This window comes from Cydia splendana, chromosome 10, assembly GCF_910591565.1.
Source record: "Cydia splendana chromosome 10, ilCydSple1.2, whole genome shotgun sequence".
NCBI classification, from domain to species: Eukaryota; Metazoa; Arthropoda; class Insecta; order Lepidoptera; family Tortricidae; genus Cydia; species Cydia splendana.
Window position 1 is genome coordinate 1,917,587 of NC_085969.1, and position 17,742 is coordinate 1,935,328.

Here is a 17,742-nt window from a genome sequence, read left to right on the forward strand (position 1 = left end):
TGAGATTGAGCACAGAAAGGGATCGCTTAACGTTGTGCCTGACGCACTGTCAAGACTTATGCAAGTAGACGCAATAAACGTGACGAATGATGACGCTGAGGCAGATGAGTGGTATGATAAGATCTTCAATGGTTGTAGATCTTTTCCCGCGAATTTTCCAAATTTTTGTTTAAAGGACGGGAAACTTTTTAGACTTTCTAAGTCAAAGTACAATCTGTTGCGAGAGTTCGATTGGAAGGAAGTGGTGAAGAAGTGTGATCGTAAGAGAGTTTTGCAGCAAAATCATTGCGAAGCAACCGCTGCTCATTTAGGTGTTTTTAAAACTCATCGCCGGTTGGCGTTGACCTACTTTTGGCCTGGTATGTACAAGGATGTAGTCGAGTTCGTAAAAGCGTGCGATGTCTGTGCAGCGTACAAGCATTCGCAAAAACCGACTGCAGGCCTCATGGGACAGCCAAAGGTATGTCGACGACCATGGTTGGTAGTTAGCATAGATCTTGTCGGTCCACTGCCGCGCTCTCGCGCAGGTTATACATTTTTATTTGTTGTTACATGTTGCTTTTCGAAACACACACTGCTATTTCCACTTCGCCGCGCTACTAGCGCTTTGGTGGCGAAGCATTTTGAAAACCATGTCATTTTGGAACATGGCGTTCCTGAAACCGTGATTGCAGACAATGGAACGCAATTCACGGGATCAGAGTTTAAGCAGTTATTGAAACGCTACAACGTACCTAACATTTTTTATGGCCCGCGCTATACTCCGCAGGTAAATTTAGTCGAGCGTTATAATAAAGTAGTAATGACCGCCGTAGCGTCTTACGTAAAGGACAATCACCGTACATGGGACGAAAAGCTGCACCAAATCAGGTTTGCGATAAACAGTGCAGTAAGTGAGACCACCGGGTATTCTCCTTTCTTTTTAGTGCACGCTAGGGAACCCGTCATTAACGGCTCGTTTTATAAAGATACTGATAAGCAGTATGCTGTGGGTATGCCTAGAGAGGAGTATGCAGGCGAGTTTGGTTGTATGAGAGAGATTTTTGAGCAGGTTAGGTTACGTATGCTGCAAGCACATGCAACAAATGCCAAATATTATAATTTGAGACGCCGAGAGGCGAAGTTTTCAGCAGGGGATATTGTTCACAAGCGTACTTACACGCAAAGTGACGCCTCTAAGTTTGTTATGTCAAAACTCGCACCTAAGTATGAACCGTGCAGGGTTAAAAAGGTTTTATCTCCTTTGGTTTATGAGCTTGAAAGGCTGGATGGTCACCCAATTGGGTCGTGGCATATTAAAGATTTTAAGTAGGAAATGGAAGTTAGGTTTCGAGGTGGAAGTTATCTCTGGACGCAAGACCCCGAGTCACTTTGGCTTGTCGTCTTGCCGCCAGAGTTGACAACCACTATCACCTACCTCTCATAACATAACAAAAAAACAGTTGAGATCGTTAGTAGTGTTAAATATTCGGTAAATATTTAATTCACGAATTTTGTTCGGAATGTGGCGAACAGGAAAAACTGTTTCGTTATTATTTTTTTGCATGGGCGATGAATGTTTGAGTCTGTTAGTGCGTGATGTATGTGCGGTGCGATCGAAGCTGTGCTCAGTCTCAGAGCGATATTGGGATATAGGAATTAGTATGGTTTTAGAGCGTAGGGGAGTTATCCTTGGACGCACGATCCCTCGTCTTGTACCAGTCGTCGTGCCGCCAAGGACGACAAACCACTCACCTGCTAAGTACCTCTCAACCCCAACATCGGAGCTATCTTTAATATGACCAAATGGTAACGCATTGTTGCGCTTTGTCCGGTACTTACCATACCCGACAAACATCGAAATAGTACTTTGTTTGTTTTTGTTTTTAACTTAGTGTATTTTTTTTTAAATCACGTGTCGTTAGGCGTAAGTCCTAATGATTTTTTTTTAGTAGTACTATTTCGCATGTTGCCGTACCTCGGTTTTGTTTAGGTATACCATATTTTTGGGGGTGTTGTGCAACATGATTTTGGACGTTTCGTTTCCTCCGACAAGTCAGTCGGGGACAAACTTTTATAGGTAGAGATTGAAACTTAAGTTAGCAACTTTGATGGTTTGAAACTTAGATTTGGTTGGATTGTTTTCCGGTTTGGATTTATGGTTGTTGGAGTCGGGTGATGGTTATTGCCTAGACTTCATCATTTTGCCCGGTCAAGAAGAGTTTATATTGATGAATGCTGAATATCGGTCCTGGCGGTTGGATTTGGCTTTCTCAGCACAACAAGCTTTTACCGCGTTGTACTGAGAAGGCCAACGGTTTGTTCTCTGGTTCGTAAGATAAAACGGAGGTTTTTTCTATGTGTTGCGCAGAGGCCGCATAGTTTTTTTCACCTTCCGTATGTTAACGTGGGTTCGAGATTTTCCTTTTTGGTCGGTTGTTTTTAGATTCGGTTAATCCATGTTTGTGGAAACGGTAGTTTAAATTTTTTTTTGATGATATATGTATCATAGAGTCCTTAGACTCCTGAGAGTCAGAATCTCGAAGCCGCGTTAGGTTTTTGTTCAATTTGAATAGCTTGTGTAGTAGGTTAGTTTTCTTGCCTTTGGTTTGTTGTTGGTTTGGTCCAAGTCGCTGAGGACAGCGAGCGGTTCACCTACGTTGAACCTTAAAATCGGGGAGGGGGGTATTGTAACGTAGTACATTTTTCTAAATTTATATTAAGTATTATTGAGATGATTCATAATTAAAAGAAAAATACTTTTTCGTATTGCAACGTTTTTAACAGTGTCCGAAACAAACTATATTAATTGCACTTATTTGCATAATCTGTTGCATTCAGATGCACCTCTAGATGCTTATCTGTTGCCGGGGTTGTCATACGAGTAAAAATAACTAAAACTTGAGATATTTAGATTGTCACTCCAGGAAAACTTTGTATGATTTAGGTATGTTTTTCAGGTAAAAAATAATTTTGATATAAAACAAAACATAGAAATTACAGACTTACAAAGTGGCTCTGGAATGAAACAATATTAGATTTAATGATAAAAATATATTTCTTAGGCTCAGGAGTGAAATTGTCCAAACAATTCAGACAGAATTTTCGAAGGATTTGTGTCTTCAAGGGACTGCCACCCTACTTTTGTTAGGCCCTCAGGGACCTCCATATTGGAGGAGTTCATTCGAGAATGATTTGCACATTTGATTTGGGAACCCCTCTGGGGACACTCGCTCGCAAGAGCACAATTTATGGGAAGACCACACTTTCGACATGGTGGTCTGAAAGATGGAAACGGCTTGAGTCCTTCGGAAGCTCCACTGAGTGAGTACAAATTAAATTTCGTGGTGATCAACTCCACAATGGCGCGAAACGTTGTGGGTTTGTTCTTAACCAGGTTTTGGTTCTTTGCAGAGTGACTCCTGCTCGAGGGAAGGGAGCGCTCCGCCAGAAGTCTTAGCAGCTTTCAGTGCGGTGAGCTAAATTTACAATTGTTTCGTTTCTTCTCTAGCGGCCATAAAGGGCATCGGCTAATATAACCTTTTCTCGGTTTACAGGAGCCGGGAATTTAAAGTGAATTTAAATTAAATTTAAATTAAATTTATTTCATCATTTCAAAAGCTTGGAAGTCAATTTATGAATATTGTTTGGGAGACCTCCTGGATCGAGGAATTAAGCATCCCATCTGCCTCTGCCACGTCGTCTTGGTACCACGTGCGCGGCCCCTGAGCTCTACATCTCCGCTCAGCTTCTAGCCTTCTCGGGGAAACCAGCCTGACACCCCGCAGCGTCTGAGGAAGGTTTTCATCCTGAGGTCGGTCCTTTCCATGTTTTAATTTTGTAGGGCATCAGCACCAGCTGTAAAGTGTAGAGTGAATTTAAAACTATGAGCAACCATTAAAGTAGCATAAAGAAATTTGAAAATCCTGGTACATCGAATTTAGTGTTACAATAATTTAGTTCTTAAATAAGTAGAATTCTGTGTGAAGCTTTATTCTGGACCTATTAAGCGGCCCCGCCGTCCACTGAGCTAAGTTCTACCATTAGGTGTCGTCAAATCAAGTTAGAGGTTCACACAGAGGTCATAAGTTTAGATTAAGCCACTAACATTGCATAGGCAAGATTTTAGTAATAAATAAAGTTCCTTAAATATAAATTTGTTCGCTTTTTATCTCCCAAAATAAGGTTCCTCCAGCAAGCAATTTTTGACACCACATTTTTACTAATTAAGTTAATTTTATTTTCTGTGCTAACGTGCTATGCTTTATTGAACAAGCCGGAGCTTTGCAATCTTATTTACCTTTTAAAATAGCACGTTTCACTACCTATAATTGATTATGGTGATGTGTGTTATCCTGACCTAACTGAAGAACTTCTCAATAAGTTGGATCGCCTTCTCAATAACTGCATTCGTTTCATTTTTTGTCTGCGTAAATACGATCATGTCTCTTCATACCGCTCCCAGCTTGGCTGGCTTCCCATCCGTCAACGACGCAGTGTTCGCATGCTGTGCACTCTATACTCTGTCCTCAACGATCCACACTCTCCTGTATACCTCAGGTCCCTCTTTCAATACTACGGCGTTTCTCGCAACCGTCAGCTTCGCTCTTCTGGCAATATGTCCTTATCCATCCCTCCACATCGCACTGGCTTCATGTCAGATTCGTTCTGCGTGCAGGCAGCGCGCCTTTGGAACCGACTCCCCCTTAGTATTAAAAATGCCCCAAACAAGTTCGCTTTTAAGAAATCGTTACGTGCTTTCTTTGCTGGTAGAATGAAGGATTCCTAGTTTTAGTTATATAAGTTATATATTTTATTGTATATATTTAATGTTATGTATGTATATTTATATTATATGTATCGTGTATATTTTGATGTGCTTGCGTATGTATGTTAAAATTCTTTAAATTAGCGTTGCGTCCTTATATTAAATTTTGTTAGTAGTAGTAGCAGTTGCACCGCCCACAATCTCTCTGCTTTGCCTTAAGGTTGACTGGTAGAGAATGCTTTTGGCATTAAGTCCGCCTTTTGTACGATAAGTTTTCTTTTGTGCAATAAAGTTTAAATAAATAAATAAATAAATAACACACTTTGTCATTGCAAATGCCACGCAGAGTTAGCTTGGTCCCATACTAATGTATACATTTTTTTCAAGTAGATTTTCATTTATTCAATTAGAGCCTACTCGTATTGGTCTTGAAGGTTTTTATTGATGTTTTTCTTCCAAAGTCGTTGAACGCGCGCTGTCTATATTGTGAAAGCAATGATTGAACACCGTCGCTTGCAATGAAAAGCGAGTCAGTATCGGAAAACGTTTTATGCGTCATCCAATTGAGATCGCTTTTTCTATTCAAGGGCTCTTTAATATACTTTGGTTTATGCTGAAAGAGTGTAAATTGTTAGTAGGATTAAAGGTCTACCACATAGCTCAGGCGGTTAGGAGTTTTTGCACTGAAACTAGTTTATTATTTCATCTTTACGCGAAAGCCAAGCTTTCAACCTTATAACTGACCATAATAATAACTTCTTACCAATCGCCTCACTGCCCGTTTCGAACTTTAAGATACATCAAATATTACGTCTAGATACGATATGGATTGGGTATGTCAGTGTCAAGAGTGACGTTTTTGTTTGAAGAAACGTCACTTTTGACATATATTTGACGTATCTTAAAGTCCGAATAGGCAGTCAGTTAGACGGTACACCTGTAGCGATAAAGCTTTTTGTGATTAAAACCGTATTTGATTGCTTGTGGATAAAGGTAAAAAACACATATTAGCCTATCATTTACGCTGGATTGTTAGCACATACCTACTGAGAGAGATATTTTTTTTATTTTGTCGCTCTTTTTTTTCGTCATTTTGATAAAATGTGGTAGAGCTCCTCTCTGGGCGTAATAAATAAGAAAACCGTGGCTGAGCAACAATATCAATTGAGCAATATACCTATTGCACAGAATAGCCAATAGATAGGGAGGTCTTGGATAGATATCCACGAAATATTATCAAAATCTGCCGAAAAAAAGAAAATCGACAACAAATAAAAAATGGCCCTGTCTGTGAAATGTTTTCCTCGTAAATTCAATTATATTTTATAAGTAAGTTATTCTATTGTTATACCTGAATGTATAACAATATAATAGGCATGTGTTGTAATTCCCAAATTTCCACCGCAATTTATAATGTAAAATATTTTGACGTCCATAAAATCAACACACCGACATAATAATTTAAATGCCTGTCAAATAAATGAAATACCGGCTACTATTTACTGGATAAAATATATTTTCGTATTTTGGCTGAACGCTAAAAGTCGTATTAAAATTAATCTTCACGCAGTTCCTGAAATGAATGTTTCTTTTTTATAAATGTTTAATCCAAATCCCCAGCTTTCGTACAATGTAATTACATTAAAATTCAGAAATTTTATCAAATTATAGCGGTGTTTTTGTAAAGGGTTGGGAAAATAAACAATAGCGAAACTATAGGTTTGTATTTCTGTCACGCGCGTGCGGAATCGTGCGATCCGTTCTCATTACCGTTTCGCTACTAAAAAAGAACGTGTAATGCGGTGGGTAGAAATGTATAACGTTTATTTGGATTATACCTACAATCGTACAAAAACGAAGAAAAAAAATACAAAAAATTTAACAATATAGAGAGCCATTACGAAATTCTTATTAATATTAATATTATAAATGCGAAGTTAACTCTGTTACTAGGGCTTGCAATATCGGATGGTTTCCAATTCCGGAACTGATTTTCGATATTGGATTCCAATTGGTTCCGGAATTAGGATTTACCATATTTTTATTCGATTTTTAATAAAAAACAACAAAAAATGTGAAATTCTGATGCTTTACATTTATTAAAGTTAGTATTAAGAAAAATTTTATTTGAAGTACTACTAGGTGGTACGTTTTTTTACCACCTTATTAAGATGGTTTGGTTATTTACTTCTATGAGCCGGGGGATTTATTTGGGGGGGATTTATAGATTCTAGCAAACCATTCGATGCATAATTTTATAAAATAGTTAAATATAATAGGTTCCTACTCTTCCTAACCTAGTAGGTAGTGGTGTTGTGAAGTTCTAAGTTTGGCTTTTTCCTTCCTAGTTCCTAATTATGATTCAGAATATCATATATTATGTGCTTCTACAGGATTCGAAATCGTTAATAGAGAAAACCTCTTTCTCTCTGAATTCAAGATAAAGTCAAAATATTTTTATATTTCAATTCTACAAATTCGCTTATGTGGGATTCAGACTATTCTAAGCATGTAAATCGCTCTGCTTTATTGTATTTTTATTATTTTATTATGAGCCCATATTGTCCCACTGCTTTAGCAAACGGAAAAGTAAAATATACCTACATATATATATAGTTCACTGAATGACTAAGAAGCACTTAATAACGACAAAAAACACCCGTACAGTGTAGTATCTTAACAATTTTTAATAATTAACGTATTAAAACCCACAAAAAGTACTTAAATCCAATTCCGGAATTTTCGATATTGAGTGGTATCAATTCCGGAATTGTAATATCGGAAAATTTGTCCGAGATTCCGGAATTTCGAAATTCCGGAATTCCGGAATGCAAGCCCTATCTGTTACCTCTTCACGCTTTAACCGCTGAAATGATTTAGATGAAATTAGGTATGGAGATAGTTTGAGGCCTGGGAAAGGACGTAGGATAGTTTTTATCAATCATCATCACTCGACGCAGACTTAGTTGCAGGTGGAAACAAGTTTAATAATATACATTAATCAAACAAATTGTGTTTACTAGCGAGCGGAGCGTGATCTTTGAAAGAGATTGCAATACAATTAGATACGTTACACGCTACGCTTGTAGCGGACAAGGTGTTTTCCCGCTTTGTAGCGAGAAGTGCCTTTGAATACCGCTCTGGCGTTGCGGGTGTCCAAGGGCGACGGTAATTGCTTACCATCAGGCAAATAGTCTGCTCGCTTGCCTCCTATGACATAAAAAAATCTATAAAAACCGGCTAAGTGCGTGTCGGACTCGCGCACGAAGGGTTCCGCACCATTAACCAAAAAGCGGCCAAAATATCACGTTTACAGTACAATAACATATGGTGTTACTTTAACGCCCTAGGACGGGATTAAGGACAATACCTACGTGTCAAAAATTTGAAGGGCCATATGTACTGTAAAACGTTGTACAATACACGTGCGAAAAGGTAATTCGGAAGGTAAGGCAACTCGTGTCGATTTAAAACACTCCCTTCGGTCGTGTTTCAATTTATTGTCACTCGTTGCGAATTTCCTACTTTTCGCACTTGTATCGTAATGTACTATTGTTGTATGGGAGCCCCACTTAAATATTTATTATATTCTGTTTTTAGTATTTGTTGTTATAGCGGCAACAGAAATACATCTGTGAAAATTTCAACTGCGTAGCTATCACGGTTCCTGAGATACAGCCTGGTGACAGACAGACGGACAGACATACAGCGGAGTCTTAATAATAGGGTCCCGTTTTTACTCTTTGTAAGGAGAAACCTGTTCCCAATTTCCTCTTCTCTGGTTTTTCTTTTCTCTTCTGGTTTTTTTTCTAATCATGAACAGATAAAGCTGTTCTTTGCCGTGCTGTGAAGAGTGATGTCAAAACTAGATCAAAATGAGATTATTTCAACGCCGGCCCGGCGGCCTTGACACTTCGGGTCAAAAGGCGCCCGACTGCGAGGTGGCAGCCGAGGCATTTGCATGCATTACCATCTAACACCTACTAACACAATAACTGAGTGTACAGCCGTGAAATTTCGTATTTTGAGCTCACCAAAAAATCAAAATAGGTATAGAGATAGACCAAGATAACTTTGCATGGAAATGGTCCGATTTACTGCCTTAACTCAATATTAAAAACCGGGCAAGTGCGAGTCGGACTCGCGCACGAAGAGTTCCGTACCATAATGCAAAAAAAAAACAAAAAAAAAAGCAAAAAAAAAACGGTCACCCATCCAAATACTGACCACTCCCGACGTTGCTTAACTTTGGTCAAAAATCACGTTTGTTGTATGGGAGCCCCATTTAAATCTTTATTTTATTCTGTTTTTAGTATTTGTTGTCATAGCGGCAACAGAAATACATCATCTGTGAAAATTTCAACTGTCTAGCTATCACGGTTCGTGAGATACAGCCTGGTGACAGACGGACGGACGGACGGACGGACAGACGGACGGACGGACGGACAGCGAAGTCTTAGTAATAGGGTCCCGTTTTACCCTTTGGGTACGGAACCCTAAAAACCCACACAAACATTTTAAATTTTTTATGTAAAATATTGCCAAGCCGAGACCATATGGCTCACATTGTCCAAAAGTTATCATTATCAGATCTCTTGTAGAGCCAAGCTTCTAACTCTACACGACCTAACTCTACAAGCCCAAACTATACACCTTAGCCAAAATCAAAATATATGTAGCTTGGCCGTTTCGCTACCGTCACATGGGCGTAAGGTGAAAATTTTATTCACTGTTCATAGTTGTTTTAGAGACGTAGTCTTGTTAGAAGTTCTTTTAGTGGTGTTGATACGTGTTGGCTGAATTTGAATTTCGATAGTAATAAAACGAATTAAGCAGTTAAGCATCATTAAAATAAACCTGTCAATCCTGAATTCAGGTAATAATACTAATAATGCTAAATCGTTTAACCCCCTTTCCGCTGTCATCCCAACTTTTGCTGGCACTCTAAAAAGCGGGTCACCTAAATATGTACGAAAGGGGCTACCTAAATATAAACTGCTGAAGTGCTGAACCAATAAGTTTTATCAAAATTCCTACAATTGGTTCATTTGAAAAATTTAGTATTGCTAATTTACAAATTTAAACTCTAAATCATAATTAGATTCCAAAAAATGTTGCCACTGCAATAATTTGTTTGTAAAATAGTAAATTCCTTTTTATAAATAAATACGCTAAGATAATTTATTTATTGGTAATTTTACGCCTACGATTTAAGAAAGTACTTTTATTTACTTATTTTTACATAAATACAAGACGCGCTAGTAAAAAGTGGCAACATTGTCTTACTTTTTTTGGAATCTAATTATGATTTAGAGTATAGTTTCTGTTATGGATTTGATAGGGTAACCATTCATATATACTTTGGTACAGCGACCTTGTCAGTACCTAAAAAAAGGCGGCAAATTAAAAAAAATGTAGATGCGAAGAGTTGACTTCCTATAGAAAAATGAATTTCGCGCCTTTTTCTACAGACAAATTGGGTGTGTTTCACTATAAAGGAATATTTTTTTATTAATCAGAGGCCCTGCTGCGAAAATCAAAAAATCGAAATACTGCCTCTCTGTTACTCAAAATATATGCAAGAGCGTTAAAGAGGCAGATAACGATTTACGAACTTTTCAACGGAAAAGTGTCAATAGGACTGTGAACAAAGAATTAAATCTTCCCTTTTCTTTAGTGAAAGAAGTCCAATACTGCTTGTATATATACTATTTTCGTATAGACAAACATTCCCTTCAAAACGTCAATATCCTTTATTTTGCAGTAAAAGCCTTCACTATTTTTTTAATTCTGACCGTGCACTGTCCAGCGGCCGCACGCGGTTATTGCGGTGGCCGAACAAAACGAGCAACAAGTACACCTTCGCCCCGTGCTGCATTATAAAAAAAAAACTTTTAATTGATATTCGTACTAAACTCGCATACGTTCCGGACATCATTTTTTCTCTGCTGTGGTTTGACCGTGTTTAAAAAATAAAAGAGGGTGCGTTCCAAATTACGTTAATAATCTTTTACGATATTTCTGTTTTAATCCAGCGCTCGGTGGGTGATCTTAATTATATTACTTAACAAAGTTTAAAATTCGTAATTAATTTTGTTTGATGCGATGTTATTGCGCGCAAAAATTAATTTGGAAGTGTCAAAGACATGATATTTCAATTAGCGGTGTAATTTGAGTTCCTTGCAATACAACAAGAGGACTCTCATTAAGGTGCTTCTAATTACGAATTCGGGGTATGGCGTTATTGTCAGATACGAAACGCGAAACATGTTTATTTGTGTAGAATCAGTTTTCGGCGGACTAATTGCCTGACGTGAAATAAATGTAGTCCGATTTTAACTTTATCTAATTAACAGGAATATGTTTTCAGAATACGATTTTCAACAAACACCAGGATACCTACAAAGTTTAAAAATGTATCTGTCGCGTTTTATTTAAAATTTTCAATCTACAAGTCTAAGGCCTAATTATTATCTCTAGGTTGGAAAGTCTGATGGCAGTCGCTTAAATACCAGTTTATGCGCCAATTATAGGTATTAGCTAGCCAAATGAACATCAAACTCCATTAGTGAGTACTGGCATATCGCCAGAACAATGATAGGAACTGAGAAGTTGATGACTGCAAGGTAAAACTAAAAACGAACTGTCTTAAAGGTTGCATTCTCATGTTAACGTAAACAGTTTCAACCATGAATTAAACTTTAACGATTTTTACATATTATTACATTTATTTAAGTTTTAAATACGTGATTAAGTCCCGTTGTACAATGTAATAGTTTCAACCATGTTGCAAATAGACTAAGATAATCTGAACGGACCTATTGGCACCTGTTTATACAACGTGTCTATCTAGAATTCAAATCGAAATTAACTCCAAAGTGCTATATAGGTAACTATATCCAAGTTGAGATTGCCTAACCTGGATTAGTTCGCACGTGTTTGTCGACTAATCTAACAACACATCTAGCTGTTTCGCTAATTGGCACTGGAACTTCAGCGCAGTTTTGTATTAGTTTAACTTGTAATTGGAGGCAAAACCGTTTGCTCCTTTATAATTAAGCTTTTCTGAAGTGCACCGAAGCGGAAGAAGGGTTGGTGACAATTTGGTGCTCTTTTGTCTTTCGGTGGTGTTGTTTTTATTATGTCAGGTCGGATTATCGTTATTAAAACCATATTTCTGGCGTAGAAACCCTCTTTGGTTATTTTTAATTCATTAATTTTTGTACCGAGGATTTGCTTAATTTAGCACGAATAATGCTTGATTGTTTTAAAAAAACAAAGAGGTTCCTCGTGGAAAAGGAACATTCATAACTTTATATTTTTGTAACACGAGCTTATTCAATTCAACAGAGAGACAGGCAGTGATGTGATATTGTGTTAGAATATTTTTTTGATACACGTAATACAATGCTCATACCAGTGGCGGCGCGTAAAACATATCCATAGGCAAGCCGGGGCTAATTTGGCTTACATATTTCCTTTAAAACTCTGCTTAAACGTCCAAAAACAGGCAAGCCGGTGGGAATCGGCTTTTATGGACGCGCCGCCACTGGCTCATACCTACATTTACATTATAAAAACTTTTACAAAAAAAAAGATAACCGACTTCAAAAAGGATAAAATAAAATATAATCCGTTTTTAAGTATATGCGTTACTTACTGATATGTTTGAAGTCGGTGCCAAGCCAAATTTGAAGCATACCATGATTTTAGGGCGATCCGATAACAATGTTTGCCATAACGAGGATTGCCTTACACGACAGCAATTATCATACTTTCTGTAGATACCTAAGAACCCACTGTCAATCCACCTTGGCGCAGTCCGTACCATGTTTGTCGGTACTAGTATAAAACCAATGCGATTGCTGATATGTTTTTAAAGAGCAATTTTTACTATTTTTCGAACTGTCCATAGTACTCAGGTGTGGGATTGGGACTGAGTTATTTCCCGCCTCTTATCCAGAGAACTTGATTTCAAAATATAAAACAATTCAAGAACCATCTACAGGGCTTTAACTTTTTACCTGCATGGCAAATTTCACCAGTTTACATGGCAGTTGTTTAGCTGAAAAGGTGACAAAGAGACAGACAGAATTACTTTCACTATTATAATACCTATTAGTACAGTTGTAATGTGATTTATAGACATAAAGCTGATTATTTTTGACCGGTATTGTTACTATTTGTCTTGGCACCGACTTCAAACATATCAGTTAGTAACGCATATACTTAAAAACGGATTATATTTTATTTTATCCTTTTTGAAGTCGGTTTTCTATTTTTTTTGTAAAAGTTTTTATTTTTCCATTTTTAATTGTAAGGCATTGTTAACAGCTTATGAGTGACGCGTGACGCATGAATGAAAATAATAATGATGCGTATCACTAAATTCGTAATCATTCCTGTCACTACAGTGCACAAACACAAAATCCATCCTCCGCCCCGCCACTGACCCAATCCCTCAACCCCCAGATCACTCAACCTCACAGCACATCAACCCCTGATCACGGAACCCCTCGACCCTGAAGTCTGAACCACCAACCCTTCAACCGCCATTTCCCGATTCCTCAGTAGCCTTACCATAAGTCTAACACTGACATATTCGCTAACGTGTGCGTAACTTACTTTCTATGCGTCTCGCTCGTACTGGCATCCTATTAGTGCGAGCGAGATGTATAGAAAGTAAGTTACGAAGACGATAGCGAAGATGTAGTGTCAAACTCGTGGTAAGGCTACAGTTGTACTTCATCAAATGGGTTATTAACGGGAGGAAATGTTTGAGTTACTATAAAAAACAACGATGTCGCCATACTCGTACCTTTAAAAATTGAGGAGTTCCCTCATTTCCTTATGAATTCCGTCACCAGATTATAACCAACAATATTATGGGAACATCTTGGAGGTAACTTCGTTCAAACAAAAAAATAATTACTCAAATCGGACCACGGGTTCCGGAGTAATCTACACTTATAAAATCATCATCATTTATCATCAACAATCATCATCATCAGGTCCACTCCATCAAATTAGTGGTTTTTAAGAGGAAATGCTTGATTTGCTTAAGACAATACCCAAATCACCATACATGTGCCTTTAAAAATTGAGGAGTTCCCTCAATTCATCACGGATCCCATCATCAGAACAGCTCCAGATTAATGTGGGACGCTCTTGGAGGCAGTTCCCTTCAAACAAAAAAAGAATTGCTCAAATCAGACCACGGGTCTCGGAATAATCGCTGAACGTCGTACATTTTAAGAAATCGTCATGATTATCATCAAAACAATCATCATCATCAGGTCCACTTCATCAAATTGGTGGTTTTCGAGAGAAAATGCTCGAGTTGCTTAAGAAAACACCCAAATCACCCTACATGTGCATTTAAAAATTGAGGAGTTCCCTCAATTCCTCATGGATCCCATCATCAGAACAGCACCAGATTAATGTGGGACTACCTTGGAAGTACCTCCTTTCGAACAAAAAAAGAATTACTCAAATCGGCCCACGGGTCTCGGAGTAATCGATGAACATACATAAAAAAAAACAGCCACAACCGAATACAAAACCTCCTCCTTCTATGAAATGGAAGTCGGTTAAAAACTTTTTAACAAAAAAAATAACCGCCGGAAAAAAACTAAAAGGAAATAAAAAAAACCGGCACTAACACGAAACGAGTCGACCAACAAAAACAATAGCACACTGAAAAGAAAAAAATAATTATTTTGTCTTCAATAACGCAAGTGAATACCTATGAACTATGTATATACATACTTCTGAAATCAATGACACAAATCTGCGTATTTATATATTTACAATCTGTTATTTTTGGAGTCGGTGCCAGCCTCAAACAAACTTGAGCACCTTAGTGAAGCACCTGCACCGACTCCAAAAATAACAGATTGTAAATATATAAATACGCAGATTTGTGTGATTGATTTCAGAAGTATGTATATAATCTCTGATTTTCATAATCACGATTTTTTATACGTCCGAAATATCTAAATCACGACTTTGAAAACCACGAAAGAAGAAAATCACGACTGCGCTATTTCCGAATACTTAAAATCCGATTGTCATATGAACGAAAGCTTAAAGTTCCTATTTTAAAAAAATCCGATTTTTTTTTCCGTATTTGTCTATTCCGAAAAATCATTGACCGATCGGAAATAAAATAATTCGGAATTCAGAAATTTGATCTTTTGTAAACTCGGAATAATGAAAATCCTGATTTTCAAAAGGGAAGTAATTAAATGGTCAGCCGTTTTTAAAATTGATCTGCAAAAAAATGCATTTAAATCATTTGGACATGCTAGAACTGCTACCTTTACAGAAACCAACTGCTACTAGAAAAGTGGGTTAGGATAGAACTGCAACCTTCACAGAAGCCAACTGCTACTAGAAAAGTGGCTTAGGTTAGAACTGCGACCTTTACGGAAACCAACTGCTACTAGAAAAGTGGGTTAAGTTAGGTTAGAACTGCGAACTTCACAGAAACCAACTCCTGCTAGAAAAATGGGTTAGGTTAGGTTAGAACTGCGACCTTCACAGAAACCAACTGCTACCAGAAAAGTGGGTTAGGTTAGGTTAGAACTGCGTCCTTTACAGAAACCAACTGCTACTAGAAAAGTGGGTTAGGTTAGGTTAGAACTGCGACCTTCACAGAAGCTAACTGCTACTAGAAAAGTAGGTTAGGTTAGAACTGCGACCTTTACAGAAACCAACTGCTACTAGCGAAGTGGGTTAGGTTAGGTTAGAACTGCGACCTTCACAGAAACCAACTGCTACTAGAAAAGTGGGTTAGGTTAGAACTGCGATCTTTACAGAAACCAACTTCTACTAGAGAAGTGGGTTAGGTGAGGTTAGAACTGCGACCTTCACAGAAACCAACTGCTACTAGAAAAGTGGGTTAGGTTAGGTTAGAACTGCGACCTTCACAGAAGCCAACTGCTACTAGAAAAGTGGGTTAGGATAGAACTGCAACCTTCACAGAAGCCAACTGCTACTAGAAAAGTGGTTTAAGTTAGGTTAGAACTGCGACCTTTACGGAAACCAACTGCTACTAGAAAAGTGGGTTAAGTTAGGTTAGAACTGCGACCTTCACAGAGACCAACTCCTACTAGAAAAATGGGTTAGGTTAGGTAAGAACTGCGACCTTCACAGAAACCAACTGCTACCAGAAAAGTGGGTTAGGTTAGGTTAGAACTGCGACCTTTACAGAAACCAACTGCTACTAGAAAAGTGGGTTAGGTTAGGTTAGGTTAGAACTGTGACCTTCACAGAAGCCAACTGCTACTAGAAAAGTAGGTTAGATTAGGTGAGAACTGCGACCTTTACATAAACCAACTGCTACTAGAAAAGTGGGTTAGGTTAGATCTGCGACCTTCACAGAAACCACCTGCTACTAGAAAAGTGGATTAGGTTAGAACTGCGACCTTCACAGAAACCAACTGCTACTAGAAAAGTGGGTTAGGTTAGGTTAGAACTGCGACCCCTACAGTAAATAACTGTTTTTAAAAAAGTAGGTTTTGGTTACCTTAGAACTGCTACCCCCCGTAGAAACGTAGGTACCTTTATTTATTAACAACAAATTCGGAATATCGTTATTCGGAATTTAAAAAATAGGAATCACGTCAAATCGGAATTCAAACTTTCGGAATTATGACAATTCGGAATTCGTGATATCAAAAATCGTAAATGTTAAATTCGCTGTTTTTCCCTATCGGAAGTGTTATATTCGGAATTATGTGGTTCGGAATTTAAAATCTCGTCGGTTTTACTATTCGGAAATATAAAACTTCGTGATTTTCATCGTTCGGTAATTACGACAATCGGAATTTTGATGGGTCGAGCATTTAAAAATCGGAATAATAAAATTCGATATTTTAAAATTCGGCATAAAATATTTCTGAATTATGTAGTGTACCCCCCGTTCGTTTGTTGTTACCATGTTACCATGTCCACTCCCTGTCATTCCGACGAGATAAATGGGTGTCCTATATCATTGATATTTATTCTAACATTGACATACTTCTTACTCATTAGCTCCTTACTCTTACTTTCGTTTGTTAATTCAAAAAGTATTAAATATCTTCTCAACCTCCTACATCCTCATTAAAATAAACACTTTAACCATACTAATTTCCCCCACTACAACTGTTACGCGAAGATAAATTAGATCCATCAACAGTGTCGGTATAATTGTAGAGGAAGAGTTGATTATACCCGACCGCCTGTTTGCTCAGACAACAACCAGCAAATTGCTGGAACACTCGCGGGCTACACCGTTTACTTACGCCCAAGACTTACGTTATGCTTGTTTATGTATACCTACGCTCTATTTACTTGTACGCTTTCGAGAGGTATATTATAAATAAGGGTTTATATCACATATAAGGTTTCATTATATTTAGTACTGTGTCTTTGTTACCACACAGAATCTTGACGCAGCTTATATAGGTACAATGATGTGTCTTAGGCGTTGTGTTTTAGTCATATATGTGCACTTAAAAGTACGATGCACAGACTTTGTAATGACAAAGTGTGAAGTGTCAACATAAATGTCTAATTTCTATGAAAATACAACGTTTATTATTGTCAAGTCAAAGTCGCCACAGAGTTAGCTTGGTCCGACTATATAAATCGTCGCTTTAATATAAAAGTCTCATTTCCCGGAACCATTAGTTATCCTTAACGTCCACTGCCGCTTTTAAGCCCAAAAACGGCAATATATTATTATGAATTTACCTCAGTAATTCGGTTTAACGACGCCCCCGCCGGCGTCCGCGCGAGGTGCTAAGCCTACGCTCTCTGCTTCATAAACAATCGTCTTAATTGGCGAAGTTGCGCGCCGCGGGCTCACCCGCTCCGCCATATTGTAAGTGTTAACTGCACAAACAATAAAGATCGTTATAACACACCCTCGGGCGTGTGCCAACCCTGTTACCTGCCGTCGGAGTTCTCAATTCAAATAACGCCCCCTTATTGGCGCGCGCGACTAT

The 17,742-nt window shown here is 38.0% G+C and overlaps 1 protein-coding gene across 1 annotated transcript in view; it reads left to right on the forward strand.

Moving 5' to 3' along the window:
* LOC134794490 (uncharacterized) overlaps positions 1-17,742 on the forward strand; it is a 94,594-nt gene that overhangs the window by 27,508 nt on the left and 49,344 nt on the right. The gene's annotated exons all lie outside the window — the stretch shown is intronic.